The 17,769-nt window shown below is 37.0% G+C and overlaps 1 long non-coding RNA gene across 1 annotated transcript in view; it reads right to left on the bottom strand.

The window, feature by feature from the left end:
• Nucleotides 1–16,705, bottom strand: part of LOC309855567 — a 1,258,688-nt gene extending 1,241,983 nt beyond the window's left edge. Inside the window, exon 1 of the long non-coding RNA XR_014306867.1 lies at nucleotides 16,621–16,705. This is a non-coding gene — a long non-coding RNA (uncharacterized lncRNA). The remainder of the gene's footprint in view (nucleotides 1–16,620) is intronic.
• Nucleotides 16,706–17,769: the final 1,064 nt, after the last annotated feature.

Raw genomic sequence — 17,769 nt, 5'->3', positions numbered from 1 at the left:
ACCTTCCATAATATGACTTTTTTCTCCCTTTAGTTGTGCAATTTGTTTGCTCAGTCCTCAGATTGATTTTCTGGGTAGTCAGAACGATTTAATAATTATATAGCTGTGCTTGAATGATGAGACAAACATAAGGTCCTCCTACTACTCTGCCATCTTAACTCCTCTTCAAGAAACAAGACTCTTAACTATAGAGAATGAAGTAATGGTTACTAGTGGGGAGGTGGGTAGCAGGATGGGTGAAATAAGTGATGGAGATTAAAGAATACACTTGCCATGATGAGCAAATAAAAAAAAATTAAAAATAATACAGAGATGCCCTGTGTATGTTTTGAAAAATATAAACATAAAAATTAATGTCTGTCCTAAGAATACCTCTCTTCCATATATATATATCTGAAACAGTTGAGGAAATTTATTTTCCAAAATTAAAATCTTTTCTCAATTAACTTTCTAAATTAATCCACATTTTTATAAGAAAGGAAAATATTAAATACCACTTTGAACTTTTAAGAAAATCATCTTTGAAACCCAGTTCTACAAAGTAGAATATTACATTCGTATACAATCTTTTCTATGTATAGGCCAAAATTGTCATAATTTATTTATAATCTTAACCAAAAAATTCAACCAAGTTAATATTTTTTAATGATACAATAAGCTGAGGAATCATAGCATCTTGGTATACACAATGTGCTTCACCAAAACGTATTTTAATTGATTGCATACAATAAACCTTTTTCATAAGGTAAGAGATTACTATTTTCTTAATATCCATGTGAAATTGTCTCTGAGGTGATGTAACCAATGGTATGACAGTTGGTTATTTCCATGGCTGTGAAAAAACGAATTCCAACATAATCTTGACAGTCTCTCTATGTGACACAAACAAGTAAAAATTAAAGAAAAGCCAAATTGTCAATTTGCTATCAAAATTCCCAATGACTACATTGAACCCACAAATTCCTTTTATATTCTTTTTAAAATACTGTTTTATTGAAGAGCTTTCATTAATGACAGCAAAGTAAAATAGTTATGTGAAAACCTGTATAATTAATTATTATGAAATCTAAAAATATATATTCCTAACATTTTTAAATATTGGAAAGTGTCTGAGAGCAGACAGAGAAAGAAGGTTTATTCTTCAAAAACTGTAATTGGAGGATGAAGAATTGCAAGTTTGAGGCTTTATTTCCTGAGAATTCTCCCTAACACCATGGCTATAGCAGCAAAAACTCACAGTATATAATAGTAGCAGAATCTAGTTGAAAAGTATATGTAAGGGAAATTCTGGAAGCAAGAAAATTGCAAAATGAGTGAGACATGAAATCTGAGCATAAAATCTCCCCTAATGCTGGTTGACTGTTAAACTATGTATCTGTGGGCGAGACACCAGGCCATCTGGTGTGAAAACAGAGAGGGTACATAGAAGAATTTATATTTGAAAAACAACTGCACTAGGTACACTAGGAAATTTGTGAACTTGCTGCCTTTCTTCTTTTTTTCTTTCTTTCTTGCTTTTTTATAATCTCAATGAGATCCTCACCTGCTCAGGTGGGCAAAAAACTGAGGTGTTACTGGCTTGAGGTATCAGAAAACAGAGCCCAAAGATGGCAGAAGAACCTCATAAGTAAGAGATGTACACAGAAAGTGGGCCCCAATATCTGGGTATAAACCATGTCCAAATCTTTGGCTGACTATTAAGATATGCAGGTGCAGGTGAAATTACCAGGAAACCAGGGTGAAAAAGAGTAGCTGCAAGAAACTGTAAGAAATGAACAAATATATCAGAGGTACACACCATGATAGAGACAGAGTTTACAGTTTGAATCCTTATGAGTTAATAGCCTATGAAAGACATGAAAAACTGTCTTCAGAACACAATATAATCCAGAATCATCATAATATATTATCTTCAATGTCCAATAAAAAATTATAGAAATGCAAAGAAACCAGAAATCATAACTCACATTCAGGAAAAAAATACAATCAATAGTACATACTGCAAAATGGGTCTACATGTTACATATGATTGACAAGTCTTCAAAGGTATTATTATAAGTGTATTCAAGGGGTGCCTGGGTGGCTCAGTGGGTTAAAGGCTATCCAGGATCTATAATGAACTCCTCAAACTCAACACACACGAAACAGGCAAACATATCAAAAAATGGGCAGAAGATATGAACAGACACTTCTCTAATGAAGACATACAAATGGCTATCAGACACATGAAAAAATGTTCATCATCACTAGCCCTCAGGGAGATTCAAATTAAAACCACATTGAGATATCACCTTACACCAGTTAGAATGGCCAAAATTAACAAAACAGGAAACAACATGTGTTGGAGAGGATGTGGAGAAAGGGGAACCCTCTTACACTGTTGGTGAGAATGCAAGTTGGTGCAGCCTCTTTGGGAACAGTGTGGATATTCCTCAAGAAATTAAAAATAGAACTTCCTTATGACCCTTCCAGTGCACTCCTGGGTATTTACCCCAAAGATACAGATGTCGTGAAAAGAAGGGCCATCTGTACCCCAATGTTTATAGCAGCAATGGCCATGGTCGCCAAGCCTCTGCCTTCAGCTCAGGTCATGATCCCAGGGTCCTGGGATCTTGGGCTCTCTGCTCAGCAGGGAGCCTGCTTCCCTTCCTCTCTCTTTGCCTGCTTCTCTGCCTGGTTGTGATCTGTCTGTCAAATAAATAAATTAAATCTTAAAAAAAAGTGTATTTAAGGAAATAAAAGAGAAATGGAATTAATTAATGAACAGAATAAGAATCCCAACAGAGAAATAAAGCTATATAAAAAATGGAAATTAAATACTCGAAAGTATAGTAATGGAATTGAAAATTCACTAGATGCAATCCATAACAGGTAGGAGATGGCAAAAAGCAAATACTGTTAATTTGAACATAAATAAATTAAAATTATATAATCCAAAGGAGAGAGAAAAAAATTAAAGAAAAATAAAGACACTTACAGAATTATTGTACAAAATGAAGAAGTGGGGAGAGAGGAATGGGAAGACAAAACTATTAGGAGAAATAATTGCCAAAACCTTCCTAAATTTGGTGAAAAAAAAAATTTACTTTCATTTCCAAGATGTTCAATGAAAGAGAGTAAGTAAATACACACACACACACACACACACACACACAGAATTTTACCCAGGCACATTCAACACTCAAACTATTGAACTAAAATAAAACTAATGAAATATTTCATTGCAAGATTAATATATTTTACCTGTGGTAATATAATAATCATTCAGAGGAGACTGTGATAGTGTAGGATGTATGATATAATCCCCAGAGCAACTGCTAAAAGAAGTAGTGCAAAAAATATATCTTACAAGACAATAGAGGAATTAAAATAAGGTAAAAATAGTAACACAAAGGAATGCAGGAAAGGAGAAAGAAAAATCAAGTATAACTAATTGAAAACCAATAGTAAAATGGCAGACTTAAGTGCAACCATGTCAATAATTACTTTAAATCTAAATACACTAAATATTTCTATTAAAAAGCAGAAATTTGAGACTGGATACAAGAAAGAGCTTTAGAAGAAACACGCATTAAATGTCAAGATACAAATTGGTTGGGGACACCTGGATGGTTCAGTCGGTTAAACACCTGTCTTTGGCTCAGCTTATGATCTCAGGTTCCTGGGATCAAGCTCTATGTCATGCTCACTGAGCTCCATGTCATGCTCCCTGTTCAGTGGGGAATCTAATTCTCCCTTTCCTTCTCCCTCTGTCCTTCTCCCTCCAACCCCACTCGTGTTCTCTCTCTCTCTCTTAAATAAGTGAAGAAAATCTTTCAAAAAATAAAAGAATTAAAATCAATCCATCACAAGCTCATCTATAATTTAAAAGAGGAATAAACACTTCCTAACTCTCTTTATGATGCCAGTATTCCTGATATCAAAACCAGACCAAGCTATCACAAGAAAACTGTAGACCAATAACCTTTATGAATATAGACACAAAATTCCTCAAAAAAAATATACTAGTAAACAGTATCCAGACCTTTCTTCAAAAAAGATACACAAATGGTCAATATAATCTATATCATTAGTCATTAGGGAAATGCAAATTAAAACTCCAATGTGCTAATACCACGTCACACCCATCAGGATAACTACAATAAAAAAGACAGACAATAAGAAATGTGTCGAGGATGAGGAGAAATTTGAACACTTGAACATTGGTGGTGGGATTTTATTTACTTATTTTAAATTAAATTTAATTTCTTTTCAGTGTTCCAGAATTCATGGTGGTGGGATTTTTAAATGACTCAGCTGCTTTGGAAAATATGTTGGCTCTTTCTCACAAAAGTAAATGTAGATTTACCATATGACCCAGCAATTCCACTTGGGTATATACTAAAGAGAATTGAAAACGTATGTTTCCATGAAAACTGTACAGGACTGTTCATAGCAACATTACTCATAATAGTTAAAAAAAAAAAAAAAAAACCAACAGTAAAAAATAGTAAAAAATTACTCATAAAAAAGTTAAAAAATAGTAAAAAAGAGTCTTTAATGTCCATTAACTGATAAATAGATAAAGGAAATGGGATATACTCATACAATGGAATATTTTCTAGCATAAAAGTGAATGAAAAACTTATTCAGACTACAATATGGATAAATCTTGAAAACGTTATGCTAACTGAAGGAAGTCACACAAAATGCCACTTATCATGTGATTGCATTTATATGAAATATCCAGAATAGGAACATGTCATTCTTTTTTATTCCTGGTAGACTGTGAGACTGAACTTCTGAAGCTGATGATGGTCATTTTTGATGGTCAAAGTACATCTGAGTAACTGGAAGAAACTGAGTCTTGATAATATTTTCAAAAATTCTGATTCCACTTCTTCTTAAAGTAAGATATGGCTTGCAAGATATTCTATATTCTAGTCACATGAGCCAACCAATTCCCTTCCTTAAATTTATTTTTAAATGTATTGCTGTCATTTGCAAAAGTTAATACAAAAGTAAAATCAATTCATCCAGTTTTGACTTTTTTCAAAGTTGTAAATTGTCACATTTTGCAGGGATGACCTAAATCACCCTGACAAAATAATTTTCTCTCCCATTACCAGGGAAATATGATGAAGATGAGGAGTTTATAAGCTTAGAAGAAAAAAAAAAAAACAACAACAAAAACAGATATAAACCCTTATGAATATTTAAAAATTCATAAAAATAAAATTGGAAGAATACTAAAGAGTACATCAATGGTATTTCTTACTGTGTAGTAAAGAATTTGTCCTTGTCCTAAGAGAGGTCTAGCATTAGTCCTTGGATCCTAGAAGGTAACCTCTAAACCCTTGGAATTTCCTGAGTGATAGGAATGTCTTTGGTATTAATGGTGGATCCCTCGGGCCCACCTGATAGTTTATGTTAATGAAATGACTTACTGTGAGCTTCTCAGACCATGTGATAAGAGTCCGATCTGTGGACAGGAGGAGGTTGCTGGAAATTGAGCTCAACCACATAAGCAATCAATCAATCAATCAAGCCTATGTAATGTAACTTCAATAAAATCTCTGGACACAAAGCTTATGTGAGCTTCCCTGGCTGGCAGTACTCCATGTGTATTGTTATACACGGATAATGACAGGGTAATACATTTTGAAGACAATGGAAGTTTTGCATCTGGAATCCTCCCACACCCTGCCTTATGAGTCCCTTCCTGGATCTGTGCCCCTTTTTCATAATAAGCCATAATTGTGAGTATAATAGCTTTCAGGGAGTTCTTTAAGTCTTTGCAGTGAATTATCAAACTTGGGGAGGGTTTTTGGGAATTCCCAATAACTTGCAGTTGTCAAAAGTAAAAGGAGTCTTGGGGACTGTGCCATTCAAGTTTGTAGTTAGACTGTGGCTCCCTTGCAGTTGGTTTCAGAAGTCTTGGGCAGATTATGCAGTTTGAAAGACTGTGTCCTCAATTTTCAGAGTTTGGCTAACCCTAGTATACATAATAATAAATGACTTTATATAGTTAACTTATATCTATCATTACTTACTTTCTGGACATGTAAACAATTACCTTCCTCAGAAGTATATTTACCATGAAACTAATGAAGCTTATGCTTCAGGGATCCTCATATTTAGGAAAAACTTGCAAATCTTGGAAGGGGCAATAGCAATGTGTTTGTTCACGTGGTTATACTTTTTTAAGTTTTGCAAAAGCAGACTATTTATTTGCATTTGATTCAGACTGCCGTGCGTTTTGTATCTAATTTTGTATTTATAATTTTTTTTTTCCCCTAAAACAGGGACTTCCAAACCTCAGGCCAGTAAAATTCGGTTGTACCCCTGGCCTTTCTTCAAAGTTAAATGTTTAACTTTCTTCAAAGTTGAATGTCTTCAAATGTTCCTTCAAATATTTTGCTTTGTTGTAGATAATATCCCTACTGACAATTTGATGTGTGTGAGTGTAGATATTTCCCTCCAACTAAATGTTATGTGTTTTTCTGATTTTAAGATTCTTTTAAAAAATCAATGTAGTTACCTCCTTGTTTCCAGCTGCCTTTATGATCCTAGAGAAAGTTTTCATATATCTTAGTTCCTTCCTTGCTAACTAATGCAGTTCCACGACCAGGGTTCAAGTTTTCTTTCTTATGGCTACACTGTAAAACCCTTATTCTTCCTTAAACAACATTTGCCACTTTTTTTTCTCTTACCAGTTCCATGTTCCCTTCTTTAAAATTATCTTCACAGGACTGATTAACATAAACCAAATCCTTGTGGCCCTAGAAGTTATGCTAAGGTAAATTCTTGTATAGTAGAATTTTACTTAAGGAAATTTTGTGATTGGTGAGGGATTATATTACATATAGAACACTTCCAGTATTTCTTTTGGACAGCCTAATATCATCTCATTTTATTATTTTCAAATCAAGGGTAATTATTTTGTTTTTATGCATCTACAAGACTATTCACATAAATATGCTTATGAATTGGAGAAAAATCTTCTATCAGGTTATAGGTCCTAATTTACAGTTGAAAATAAGGTCATCTTAACAACTTTTTCGTAGGTAAATAATGTTTTACATAAATGATTTTTTTTCCCAAAAGTTACACACACACACAAACACACACTCAAATTATCATTTAATAGGCATGGTGTTCAGAAGAAAACAAAGTGTATTTACAAGGATCTTATATATTTAGCTCTTAATATATGCCCAAACTATGTTATTTGTTATAACCAAAGTATATTTCTTTGGAAACTATGGCTTAATTCTTTGAGAAGAAATAAAAATTTCTAAAATACATAGCATAGTTATATGTATTCTTAAACAAATGTTATTGAACATAATTTAACTTTCAGGTTAATTAGGCTTATCAAATTGAATACCAGTGTTTGTACTACTCTGTGTATGATATCACATTGCTTTCAGATTCAGTTATTGTATATGAGCTTCTTTGGCTCAATGATAATGCTGTGGCTTCTGAGTCTCTCTCTTTGGTTTCTTAGTCTCTCTTTCTCCCTTCCTCTTTCCCTCCCTTTCTTCCAGGGCTTAGTTCTAACAATACCACCTCCCCATGCACTTCTGATTTATTACTAGTAAATTTTATGGCCCAATAAATCAGGATTTTTTCAAATTCTCTACAAAATAAAAGCAAACAGCTTTAAGACCCTGAGGGTGAGCCCTCTGATAGAAGCAATGTACATTTTTGCAAGAACTTTATTACATGTAATTGGGCTTCATAGAAAGATCTTTTGGGGATGCCTGGGGGGCTCAGTTGGTTAAGCATCTGCCTTTGGCTCAGATCATGATCCCAGGGTTCTGGGATCAAGCCCTGCATTGGGCCCTTTACTCAGTAGGGATCCTGGTTGTATCTCTGCATGCTGCTTGCCCTGCTTATGCTCTCACGCTGTCTGACAAATAAAAAATATTTAAAAAGGATCTTTTTGTGTTTTACTGATTTTTATCTATATCTCAGATTCTTAGAGCTGCCAAAAAATAATTATTTACATAACAGATATAATCCTGGATTTAAAAATATTCTGTGTAAGTAGATTATATGCCAATGCAGTCATACGTATTCCTCTTATTTACAGAGAAAGAATAAGCTTATAAATTATCTCACATAAACTTTGAAGACTGGATTAATGTAACTGAACTCAAATGTTAAATCTTTATAAAAGAGATACGAGTAGTCATGTGCGGACACAGCAAGAGGTTCACTATGAAGGCTGAAGAGTTTGGGAATAGCCAAAATTCTTTTTTTTTTTTAAGATTTTGTTTATTTATTTGATAGAGATCATAAGTAGGCAGAGAGGCAGACAGAGAGAGAGGGGGAAGCAGGCTCCCTGCTGCGCAGAGAGCCTGATGCGGGGCTTGATTCCAGGACTCTGTGGGCTTGATCTCAGGACCTTGGGATCATGACCTGAGCCTAAGGCAGAGGCTTTAACCCACTGAGCCACCTAGGTACCCCTGGAAGAGAAAAAATTCTAACCCAGGTAAACTAGGTACAATCTCATAAAGGTGGAATTAAGTAAATGAACACTAATATTACTATATTTTGAAGTTTACAGGAGTAATTCTTAATCTTTTTCCTCCTTAGGATTTCTAAAAGATTTGCCATACTCTAATGAATAACAGTGGTTTTGCTAGATATTCTATTGGGGAAAAGAGATCTTTCACATATTGGAATACTTTTTATGGCAAATTTCCTACAAGGGATGAAAAATAATTTTTTCTTTATCTTTATGTTCTTCCTTGAAACCCTTGTAATAGAAGAAAAATTAATAGGAGAAAAGCAAACAGAAGATTAATATCATGTATACTTCCTATACAAATGGGAGAGACCCAGGAAAACTAAATAACTCCCCCAAATGGCCCAAACCACCACCCTAGATACCACTTCCAGATAGAGACAAAAGATACTCAGAACTGGGGGATTCATTTATGGGATGATATCACAAAAAACACTGTAGACAAGTGTATGGTTGTTATGTAGATTTAAGTGGCTAACTTCTCCATTCATGAGTTTCTAGAGAATTAATCAACTAAATAATCTAGTACAGAAAGGGAGAAACCCTAAGTCAAGATTTCTCTTGTAAACATAGATTTCCCTAACAAAGGCCAACCTTTATTCTGTTTCCAGAAGTTCTCCTGTGTCTGCAACCTCTCAAAAATAATCAACCCAAAATAATACTTATGCCCCAAAAGCATATTTTGGGATGGCATATTGTGCTCCCTTTACACCCAAATAAAACTGGTTTAAATAATGATGCCTATGTGCCTGAAAATTCCAGTGTAGCTTTAAGTCTTGATCTTGCAGCTCTATCAAGTCCCAAACAACCCTATGTCTTTTGACATCTCTGCTGTCTCCTTTGGTGTAGTTTGCCATCATAAGACTTGCTTTCTATATAGTCTCAGAATGGCTGTCAACAGCACCCAGACATACCTGCCTTCTTTGTCATATTCAGCAGAAAATAACAGTGAGTATCTTTGTCCCAGTATTCCCAGAAAAACTCCTGAGATTCATTCTAATTATATTGGCTTCACTTACATTCCCACTGTTGAACCGATCTGTGTGGCTAGGGAGGAAGAATGAACTTATTGTTCTCATGTTTAGCTTTTCTTTCTAAATGTATCAAACTCAAATGCCTGTATAGGCTAGGAAAGGGATATAAATGAAAAAAAGGTCCCAATAAAGATTCTAATATATTGAAGAGTCCATGTCTCATACAAAGGGCTCAGATCCTAATCAGATTCAGGCAATATATGCCATGTTAGGAGGAAGCAGTATTTGTATGTATTTTGATTTGTCCAGAATTTTATGTAAAGTTCAATAATTTGTTCACACTGATGTTTAATTCCAAATTTTATATATACTCTACCACAGGCCTATAAAAAGCACAGGTGGACTGAAGATTCAGAATTTGAATTTCTGCCCCAAAGAACAAAATACAAAGACTAATGGTACAAGGATTCTGGTCCAATGGATGTGTGTCTTTCTCATTGTTCATTATCAATTGGCATTTTTTGTTTTGTATTTTAGTCTTTGTAAGCTTGCTTAATGCTAATGCTTCCCTGAGGGACAAATCCTATCTTAATGCACTCACTAAATTAAATTTCTAAACCTACAAGGGTAAGAATTAAACCCAGAAAGTAACAAAATCACTAAAGTCATTGTTATCATTCCAGGATCATGAAAGCCAGCTGAGTAGCTCTCTCAGGATCACTGAGTTACTTATACCTTTCCATTTGGTTTATTGGTTTATAATGTCTTTCCTTAACAACAACAACAAACAAACTATACTATGAAAGATTCTCAAGAAATCTACTTTTTACAATGTATTTTTTTGACATACAGATATTCCTCAATTTATGATGTGGTTATGTCTGAGAAAACCATCCTAAATTGAAAATATTGTAAGTAGAAAATGCATTTAACTAACCTAACTTACCAAACACCATAGCTTAGCCTAGTCTACCTTAAACATGCTCAGAACACTTACATAGCCTACAGTTGGACAAAATCATGTAACACAGATCCTACTTTATAAATAAAATGTTGACTATCTCATATATTTTATTGAATATTATACTGAATGTGAAAAACAGAATGGTTGTATGGGTACAGAATGGTTGTAAGTGTATTGGTTATATACCCTCATGATCATGTGGCTGATTGGGAACTGTGGTTCTCAGCAACTGCCCAACATCAGAAGAGAGTATTTTAATTACATATCACTGGTCTGGGAAAAGAGCCAAAATTCAAAACTCAAAATACAACTTCTACTGTAAAGTTGAAAATTTATAATTCAAACTATTGTAAGTTAGGGATTATCTGTAGTATGTGTAGGGGAGGAAAAATAATTTTTTCTCTGCATTTCTAGGTTCTTGATTGAGATATCCTCCCCCCATATAATAAAAAAATTAAAAGGAGAAACAGAGCCAATATAAATTATGTCTGCACATAAGTAGGTATGGCACATCCACTAAGATATAAGACTCAAAAGGCAGCCATGGGATTGAAGCTTATATACCTTCTTGGGGAAAAGAAAGAGAAGGGGTCTCGAACTTCAAAGAGAGAAAGGCAATTGACAGGAATGTGAGAAAATAAAATGTATGCTAAACAAAATTTGTTCCTGTTATGCAGATAAGTCTTTCAGGTAAAAAGTGACTTTTAATAATCTCTGTCTTTCTCCTACAGTTCCCTTTTCTACTGTAAATATCCCTTACAAAAGGGACCCTGTTTTCAGAGCTTCTCTCATGTCTTCAGTTTCTCAGGATAATCAACACAAAATAATCCTTATGCCAAAGAGGCATATTTTGGTTGGCGTATTCTACTATCCTTATGTAATTTGATTCACAGCAGTTACTTACTTCTGAAAAAGATACCAATTACAAAAAATAAGGCATTTTTCTATATTTAATTAATTTTCATTTTTTTAAAGATTTTATTTGTTTATTTTACAGAGAGATCACAAGTTGGCAGAGAAGCAGGCGGGGGGGGGGGGGTTGCAGGGAAGCAGGCTCCCTGCTGAGCAGAGAGCCCACTGCAATGCAGGGCTTAATCCCAGGGACCCTGAGATCATGACCTAAGCCTAAGGCAGAGGCTTAACCCACTGAGCCACACAGATGCCCCTTTAATTCATTTTCTTATGTAAAATACGGAAATGTATTATTTGGAAATATTTTGGTTATAAGTATCAGAAACCCAATACAAACTAACCTAAGCAAAAGAGAGAGAGAGAGAGATAATTTATTAGTTATGTACCTGTAAATTCAAAGAAGGATTTCAATGAACTCAAGGAACAACTATACCTAGTTTTGACTCTGTCTTTTCATACATTACTTCTGCTTGCTTTCATTCTCATACAGCTCCCTTCCATAGACATGGCAGGATGACCATCAGCCACCCTAGACCTGTATGCAGAGATTTCAACTGAAGCACCTTAGCTAGCCTGATTTGAATCATGTGTTCATCTTTGAACCAGCTACTGGGACCAGAGAAATGGTATTCTGATTGGACAGACTTGGGACATAAACAACTCCTTTGTCACAAGACCACCCCATGCTCAGGGCAAGATTAGTCATATGGACTATGTCTCCCCATAGGAAAGAAGGATTCTACTCTTAAGTAAAGGAGGCAAAAGGTGCTGGACAAACAAAAGCAACAGAGGTTCACTATAGCAATTCTTATCCTTAGAAATTAATCCTTTATCCAATTCTGATAGAAACACTATTTGCCTGACAGGAGGATGTTCAAATATATTCTATATTAAGCCTGAATTAAAAGTCAATGAAAAAGAATCTTCTATGGGATTGTGAAATTCCTTGGAAAGTATATTGTTACCTTATTATATAAAACATATAGATGGAAGAGACCCAGCAATGATTCAGGCTGTTCATCAAGTGGTGTATTTTAGTCTCTTACTCTGCATTTCTACTTCTCAGTCAGTCTAGCTTGAGTTTTAAGTTATGCTACTTAGGCCACATTTTCAAACTTAGTAATTTTCTCAGTCAGGAATTTTTGGCTGATTAAACAACATTCTAAGCTCATGGAGGTCCATAGTAAAAGTGAGCTATCCGGAAACCATAAAAGGACCAGGAAGGAAAGTACAGGTGGTATATGTGGATCCTTAGTTAAATCTGAATAAAGTTACAAATTGCCATCCTGCTACGACAGACCCTTAGAAAGTGGGCTATGTAAATCTCTCACAGGTTAATGTTTCTGAATTATCAGGGGGCCAAAGAGGGTACTATTATGGCAGTATCCAGGTATTTTCAGTTATCTTTGATCAGTGTGGGATTTGGAGGCTGCAGTTTAGGGTCATTAATGTGGTGAAGGTGAGCAGAATATGTCACCTCAAAATGCCTTTTTGGCATGAGTATTATTTTGGGCTGATTACTTTTGAGAGAGTGCAGACACAGGAGAATCTCTGAAAATAGAATAGGAGTTTCCTTTTTGTTAGGGAAATTTACATTTATAAGGGAAATCTCCATTTGTAAGAGTGTCTCCCTTTCTCTATCATGAAAAGAGAGATGACTATAAATCACAAAATAATTTTATCAGTGTAAAAGGCACAGACTTAATTTTGCATAACAACCTTACCCTTTTCTACTGTGTGTTTCCTGGTAACCTCTCATAACTGGCCTCCTCCTATACAAACATTTTTTTTTTTTTTTTTTTTTTTTGGTCTTTAGCTGGAGATGATATTTAAGGTGGTGGCTTGGCCCATCTGGGGAATTAGTTTTTCTGGGTGTCTCCCATTTTGATAGGAGGTATACATGTTATCAGATTTATCTGTTTTTCTTCTGTTAATTTGTCTTTTATTATGGGGTTTCTGCCAAGAAATTAAAAGGGGAGGGGAAAATTATTTTTCTTCCTTTATAAGGTGACTAATGTGGTAAGCTGAAGTTTACTGATGGTGTTCCTCTTCCTTTAAAGAGCTTAGCACTCAGGTTCCTCAGTGTCTAAAATTCTAACTGTGTAATTCTTGCATTTGATTTAAGCATTTTTCTTTCTGCACAGTGCTCTTTTTTTAAAAGATCATTTATTTATTTATTTGACAAAGAGAGAGAGCGCAAAAGCAGGGGGAGCAGAAGAGAGAGAAGCAGACTCCCTGCTGAGCAGGACCCTGGGATCATGACCTAATCCAATGGCAGATGCATAACTGACTGAGCCACACAGGTGCCCCAGCACAATGTTCTTTTAAAGTGATCACCAACCCTGCTCTCAGAATTAACATATCAAGACATTCTATATATGATGTTGCTTATTTGATCCTTTTGCCCCCTTATGGGGAGGATTTCCTTAAATTTTATGAGATGTGTGGGAATCTGGAGCTGGGGGTAGAACAAAAGATTGCTGAAGGAGAGTTTATTGATCAATAGTACAAAGCTCCCAAAGAAGGGGGCCCAAGAGTGTTGCCACTGGAGTTTCTAAGTCTAGGGTTTTTATGGGCTTGGTCAGCTGTTTTAATATGATGAATACTTCATGCACCTGTCACCCAATCAGATTTTTGTCCATATGCCCATCTACCTATCAGGTAGTTGTTCATGTGGTAAAGGGTGGAGGGCTCCTTCCAGGGTGGTATAAAATCCTTCTAAGTGTGGTTTCCTCTTAGGATGGGTCCCCTTGTCCCTGTCTGCCTTTCTTCTGACTATCATTCATTATTACTACTGTCAGTTTTGCCAGAGTATGGCCCTATTGCCAATCAGTTTCTCAGCCTCTCAGCTTCAATGAAGATTCTTCTATAATACCCCTAAGGTATTGAGGCCATGGTCTTTGTCTTGGGGAAGTGGGAGTCTAGGCTCTAATTTTGGAAAGGATGTAGAAGTCATGACAGGCACACTGGCCTGGGTAACTCCCAGGAGGTGAAAGTGAGGAAAAATATTTTCTCTACCCTTCTATGTTCTTGGCTGAGACCCCATCTGTAATAAACACAGATTAATAAGAGAAAAGGGACAGATGTTTGGTAAAATGTATACCTCCTGTATACATGGGGAGAGACCTAGGAACAGCAAGTAAAATTTTCCCAAATGGACCAAACTACCACTTTAAATATCATCTTTATCTAAAGAGGAGAAAAAAAAATGTCAGGGTGGGTGGAGAGGCAGTTATGGGAGGTTACCAGGAAAAGCTCAGTATATGAGGGTAAGGTTTGTTTTGCAGATTTAAGCTGTGCTGAAGGAGCAGGAGGCTTGCTGAGGACAAAGCAAAGGCTGGCGCCTTGCACCCCCCCTTCACCCGCTCCCCTCCGTATGTGTAGCATTCCTCAGGCAGCCCCACCCGAAACTTGTTTGTATCTGTCTATAAAAATCCTGCACCGACCCAGCTCTGGACCTCTCGGTGTTATCGGCAACGAGCGCCGCAGAGGTCCAGGTTCGAACCTGCAATAAACGACCCTTGCTGATTGGCTTTGACTCACGTCTCTGGTGGTCTTTTAAGGTGAGGGTAATATTCAATTGGCATTTCAGTGCCTTTTCCTTTGGTAAGATTCTCCCACAATTTATGGTCATCCTATCCTTATCTTCCAGAGAGAGAGAGAGAGAGAGAGAGAGAGACAGACACCCTTACAAATGGAGATTTCCCTTATAAATGCAAATTTCCCTAACAAAAGGGCACTTCTACCCTGTTTTCAGAGTTTCTTCTGTGTCTGCAGATTCAAAAGTAATCAGCTCAAAATAATGCTTATGTTAAAGAGGTACGTTTTCAGGTGATGTATTCTGTACCGCTTCAGAAGAGTGTGTGTGAACAAAGACAAACATTAATGATGTTTGTGATGCTCAGTGATTCTCAGGCCTCTTTTGGGAAGGAGAAGATCACAATACATCCCTTAGGGCAAAAGGTGCATACAATATACAGAACAGAAATTCTTAGGTTGAGTTATAGGGAATGAGAATTTGGTCAATTACATTCTCTTAAATACTATCCCTTCTTGTTCTTACTTAACAAATTCCTCCTCCTCTTTTTAGTATATGATTCAAACATTTATAAACTGTTATCACATCCCTGCTTAGTAAGGCCACATTTTAAATCCCTTTTACCTTGTCTTATAAACCTGTCCCTTTCTTCCTTGAATTTTAGTTCTTTCATTGCTGGATGCCTTTCTTTCTCTTTCCTTTTCTTTTCTTTCTTCCTACTTCCCTCCCATCCCCTTTCTTTCTCTCCCCCTCTTTCTTTATTCTTTCCTTTTTCTTTTTATTTTTTTCTTATTCTGATATTAAAATGCTCTAATTATGGGGTGCATGGGTGGCTCAGTTGTTGGGTGTCTGGTTCTTGGTTTCAGCTTGGGTCACCATCTCAGGGTCTTGAGTTTGAACCCTGAGTCAAGCTCTATTTGATAAGGGAACAGAAGTCTGGCTGAAGACAAAGCAAAAGGTGACACTTTACAATCTTTCCCACCCCCATTCCTGGGTAGGACATATGTGACATTCTTTAGGTCTCTCCCAGCTATCTTAATGTTAATAGCTTGCTAAAAAGGGAAAAATGACCTTGACAATGGCAAGGCCAGCTTCCTGCTCCTTCAGTATTTGGTATCTTATAGGTCCTCTTTAGCATATGAAAGTTCTACTGAAACCTCCCTTTTCCTTTGAAAGACCCGCGGATCCCCTTACCCAAGAATCCAACACTGCCACTGGATGCAATCAGCAAGAGGTTCTTTATTGTTACGCAGGCGCCTGCGGGTGGTCAGCGTGCGCCTGCGGGTGGTCAGCAGCTCCTGCTAGCTGAGCACCCCTGGCTGGGGTGGTGCAGGATTTTTATAGACAGGTGCAAACAAGTTTTGGGTGGGGCGCAACTGATTGGTTGACAGTTTGAACTTTTGAAAAAGGCATATGTGGAGTTTGCTGATTGGCTTTGGGGACCCGCTCGCGCGGAAGAGAGAGGCGGGAAGGGGGAACATGATTGGTTCTGAGGGCCCGCGCGTGGGAGGAGAGAGGCAGGGAGGGGGAACAAGAAGGGGGAAGGTAGGAATGCCATCATGGCGTCTTCTATTATTTCTATAAGCGAAACAGTTACAGAAGGGCAAAAGAGCAATTAGTCACGCAATTAATAACCTAATCTACGCCTAAAAGCCAGCGGTTCACAGAAAAGCAAACAAGCGGTTAGTTATCCTATCTATCTTCCAGGGGAGGGGACTTTTCAGGGCAGGGGTCTTTCATTCCCCCCTTTTTCTTTATCATGGATAGAATCTTATATCCATTCGTCTTGTTCCTGCTCTAAGTGGGGTGCAAGGCGCCAGCTTTTGCTTTCTCCTCAGCCAGCCTCCTGCTCCTTCATTTCCCCCTGAACAATCTTGACCCTGAAATCTTTAAGGGGGTTGAAGGTGGAAGGTCTCATCTTCTATAACTTCTTCATGCTGAATAGGGGCGTAGAGCTGTCCCTACCTGCAGGGTCAATATTGATCAGGGTAGGAACATAAGGGAGTTACAAAGGTGGAGGCAGCTGAATCCAGCGCTGACAGTGAAGAGGCGTCCTTGCGCGCGACAAGGATCGTCTGTCGTGGAGAAGTCATTGTAGCAATGGAGTCTCGGCACCAAGTAGAGAAACATGGAACAAAGCAACATATTAAGATTAATAAGGCGATAAGAATGAAAAGCCCGAAAAAGAGATTCGGCCATAGTCCTCCTTCAAATTAGGAACTTAACCATTTACTGAGAGAGAAGGATCTTGTAGGGCCTTAATCTGGGTGTTCATATCCTTTATTATTCCTGTGACATTTTTGTGATAGTCTGGGATGTATACGCAACATTCTGTCTTGATAATTCCACATGTGCCACCCTGGGCTGCTGTAAGGACATCTAAAGCCATCCTATTTTGTAGGACTTCCCTGCGTGTCTGTGACACTTCGGTATTAAGTAGGGAGATGCCATTTAGTGAATCATTGAGTGCCTTTGTAGTATATTTATTAAGGGCTTCTACATGCCACATGACATTCTCTAGTCCCGCAGATGGAACAAAGATGGATGCTAAGTGATCATACCATTTAAAAACAGATTGTGTCCATCTTTGTTTCAAGTTGGGGAGATTAGCTGGAGTTGTAATGGTTTTAGTAATGCGCCCATAGATCCAGGCAAATCCTAAAGTACAGCGACCTATCCACCCTGGAGGAAGCCAGGGCCACAGGTTGGTTCCACATCTCCAGTGGGTTCCGTTTGGAGCTGGCCATCTGATGCCAGGTCACCTTGCCCAATCAGTAGCAAACTGGTCAGTAGCCTGGAGTACTATTACTTGGGAACACATTTCTAGTGAGCCATCCTAGACATCATGTGTTATTTGCCCAAGTAC

Source organism: Mustela nivalis (assembly GCF_964662115.1).
Source record: "Mustela nivalis genome assembly, chromosome: X".
In the NCBI taxonomy this organism is placed as follows: Eukaryota; Metazoa; Chordata; class Mammalia; order Carnivora; family Mustelidae; genus Mustela; species Mustela nivalis.
Note: the sequence above shows the minus strand (reverse complement) of the source record. Positions and strands in the feature narration are given on the sequence as shown.